This window comes from Globicephala melas, chromosome 3, assembly GCF_963455315.2.
Source record: "Globicephala melas chromosome 3, mGloMel1.2, whole genome shotgun sequence".
NCBI classification, from domain to species: domain Eukaryota; kingdom Metazoa; phylum Chordata; class Mammalia; order Artiodactyla; family Delphinidae; genus Globicephala; species Globicephala melas.
Genome location: NC_083316.1, coordinates 116476631 through 116480746, shown reverse-complemented (window position 1 = coordinate 116480746; position 4116 = coordinate 116476631).

Below are 4116 nucleotides of genomic sequence, written 5' to 3'. Positions count from 1 at the left end.
ACCAAATCTGAAATGAAGACAGAATGCTATTGTGCACTTTTATGACCCTGCCTCAATCGCCCTGAGCCTGACCTTGGTTCCAATAAACTTTATTTGCAAAGCAGGTGTCTGGGGTAGTTTGCCAATTTGATTTTTTAAACTATTGCATTAAAATATTATTTATCTTGATGATTGAGTTTTTGGTGCCTCTTAAATTTGGTGCCCAAGGGGAGTGTGTCACTCACCCTACCCTAGTTCTAGTCCTTTTTCAATCCCTCCTTTTTTTCTTTTTTAACCTTATGACAGCTCTGTTAGTTAATAAGCTCCCTCCTGGACTTGGCTCAATATAATGAGACCTGGGAATATGCAGGATGTACTGGATTTTGCAGAGAGTGTTTTCTCTTTCCACCTTCCTTCTTTGCCTTCTTTCTCTGAAATCAGTTCCCTGGCAGAGCATTCTTAATTGTCCTTTCCTGTCCTCCTATTTACTTGACTTTTCTTTTTCTAAGCAGCATCTCCTAAATTTGTTGATCCCGGTTACGCAAGTTCTGTCATCTGTCATCTCAAAAAGCCCCTCGGGCTTCCCTGGTGGCGCAGTGGTTAAGAATCTGCCTGCCAGTGAAGGGGACACGGGTTCGAACCCTGGTCCAGGAAGGTCCCACATGTCTGCTGCGGAGCAACTAAGCCCGTGCGCCACAACTACTGAGCCTGCGCTCTAGAGCCCGTGAGCCACAACTACTGAACCCGGGAGCCACAACTACTGAAGCCCATGCGCCTAGAGCCCGTGCTCCACAACAAGAGAAGCCACTGCAATGAGAAGCCCACGCACCGCAAGGAAGAGTAGCCTCCGCTCGCCGCAACTAGAGAAAGCCCGCGCACAGCAACAAAGACCCAACACAGCCAAAAATAAATAAATAAATAAATAAATAAACAAATAAACTACGTTGTTGGTGTGAACAGTTTTAAAAAAAGAAGTCCCTCAATTCTTTTTCTTTTTCTTTTTTGTATCATCTTTAATTTCTTTCATCAATGTCTTATAGTTTTCTGCATACAGGTCTTTTGTCTCCATAGGTAGGTTTATTCCTAGGTATTTTATTCTTTTTGTTGCAATGGTAAATGGGAGTGCTTCTTTAATTTCTCTTTCAGATTTTTCATCATTACTGTATAGGAATGCAAGAGATTTCTGTGCATTAATTTTGTATCCTACAAATTTACCAAAGCCATTGATTAGCTCTAGTAGTTTTCTGGTGGCATCTTTAGGACTCTCTATGTATAGTATCATGTCATCTGCAAACAGTGACAGTTTTACTTCTTCTTCTGCAATTTGTATTCCTTTTATTTCTTTTTCTTTTCTGATTGCCGTGGCTAGGACTTCCTTGTACTGATTTTAGACAACTAGGAGGGAAGAGAAATTTGCTCTGCTTGTGATAGAGGCTCTTATGCCTGAATCATGTCCGTGCACAGGGTAGGCTAGGATGGTTTGCTTAGGAGAATGGACAGTGTGTATATGCCATGACAGACACGTGTCAGAATAATCCCTGAGGTACTTATTCCTGTGCTGTGTTTATAAAAGAAAAATTATTATTTTTCTTTGCTTTGGTGCCCTCACATTTATGTTCCATTCTAGGTTCGTATGACAATGGAGTAACATCATAAGTATTTTAAAATTATGTACATTCAAATATACACAACAAGAGAGGGAGGAAAGGAGAGAAAGAGGAAAGGAGAGAAAGAGAGGAAAGAGAATTCAAATTTTGAAGGTACAGCTCAGCCATTACCCAAAATTTGGATATATCCCAGGGTGAGCATGAGAAGGGGGATGTGAATCTGTTGTTTCCTTACAAAGCTATGTCTATGGAACAGTAGTTTATGAGCAATTTAAAGGAATTTTAGAGTAATTAGTCTATGTTCAGTTTTTTTCCTTACATGTTGATTTGCGAACCAACTGCCCATTAGAGGCTATTCTACTAGATAGCAATGAATGATTGTTACTATTGTGTTTTGTAAGAGTGTTTTCCAATTGTTTGATGCATTTGAATTCTCTTCACCCAACTAAATTTACTGTCTTTGAAAGAAAATGTAAGGTCATCGCTATCACACAATGTTGCACTTAAACTTTTCTCCTCAGGGTCTGCAGCAGGTGTAGGTCAAGACTGTGGGCTCCATATGTTGACTTCCCAGGTTCAAATTTTATCTCCGCCCCTTATTAGCTGAGTGACTTTGAATAAGTTACCGAGTCTCAGTTTTTTTCTCATCTGTAAGGTGAAGATAATGCTACTACTGACCTCATAGGGTTATTGGAAGGATAAAATGAAATAATGCATGTAATGTGTTTTGCCCAGCACCTGGTGTTTAGTAGGCATTCAGTAAATCTTAGCTGTGATTGTAACAGGTCAGGGTTGCATGGCTGCACGGTTGCAAGTCTGCAATTTGAGGAGTTGCCACTAAAAATAGTGACTTCTCACTATGGTGGTAAGATTCAGTCAGGCTTCCTTCTGACAGACATCTGGTCAGCATGTTATTCCCGTTAGTTATGATTCTTTTCCATAATAATACATTTAGTAAGTGTACAGATCTGAACAATTACTAAGTTCTAAGGACCACAAAGAAAATGTGATACACTTAGAGAAAAATGGTACGAAATAGACTTAAGTAAAGTTTGGGTCCCTTTTTAGTTTCACTAACAGTTATCAACTACTTTTTAGTTCCTTGTCCTATTTCCAGGTGTTAATGGAAGATAATCTTCCTCCTATTATTAACAAACTTGCTTTGCATGTTTAAAACACCAGCTTTGGCACTGGTGCTCAAAGGTCTTAGCAGCTTGGTGAAAAGACCATAAGAACAGTTTTCTCCTATGTTCAGTTTTCTCATTCTCTTGCCTCGTGGGTTCTCAGTCCTCATTCTAGGATTTCTTAGGGGGGAAAAAATCTCATCACTCTTCCAATTATTTTATTTCTCTTCTCTGGGCAAAAAACTTACAGGGAAAGTTAAAAAAAGAATTGTGACCATATTGTGCACATACCCTTTTCTAACCAGGAGTTTCCTTGGTAGTTGGCTTTGCAGCCTTTAGCTGAGAAATCCCCCAGCTCCTATTACTCGTTTCTAATCATTGCTTAATATCATTAAAATTGGTTTCTCTAGAGCAGAGGCTGGCAAACTATGGCCCACGGGCTTGCTGCTTGTGTTTGTAAATAAAGCTTTATTGGAACACAGCCATGCCCATTTGTTTACCTATTGTGTGTGGCTGCTCTCCTGCTGCGACAGCAGAGTTGGGTAGTTGCCACAGAGACCATATGGTCCAAAAGCCTAAAATATTGACTGTCTGGCCCTTCTAGAGAAAGTTTACAGAAAGTTTACCACTGCTCTACAGCATCTATAGCTTTCAGTTTTGTATTAGTTACCTATTGCTGAATAACAAATTACCCCAAAACTTAGCAGCTTAAGGCAAGACATATTGTTTCCCAGTTTCTGTGGGTCAAGAATTCAGGAGTGGTTTAAATGGGTGGTTCTGATTCAGGGTTTCTTATGAAGCTGCAGTCAAGACATCAGCCAGGACTCCAGCTATCTGAAGCCTTACCTGGAGCTGAAGCCTCCACTTCCAAGATGGTTCCCTCACATGGCTGTTAGTAGAAGGCCTGGTTCCTTGCTAGCTGTTAGCAGGAGGTCTCAGTTCCTTGCCACATGGACCTCTCCACAGGGCTACTTAAGTGTCCTCACAACATAGCAATCGGCTTTCCTCCAGCAAGTGATCTGAGGGCAAGGAGAAGTCTGTAACATCTTTTATGATCTAGTGTCAGAAGTCACACACTCTTATTTGCACATTACTCTATTTTATTTTACTTTTGGGCCGCGCTGTGCGGCATGTGGGATCCTAGTTCCCCGACCAGGGATCGAACCTGTGCCCCCTGCAGTGGAAGCGTGGAGTCTTAACCACTGGACCGCCAGGGGAGTCACTGAACATTACTCTATTTATTAGAAGGAAGTTACTGAGTTCAGTCCACACTCACAGAGAGGAGAATTAAGCTTCATCTTTTATTTTTAATTATTTATTTTTTGCAGCTTTGAGGTATTTTATGATAAAAGCTGGTACTCATATACATCAATGAAAATGAACTTAAAATTCATCATACATATACT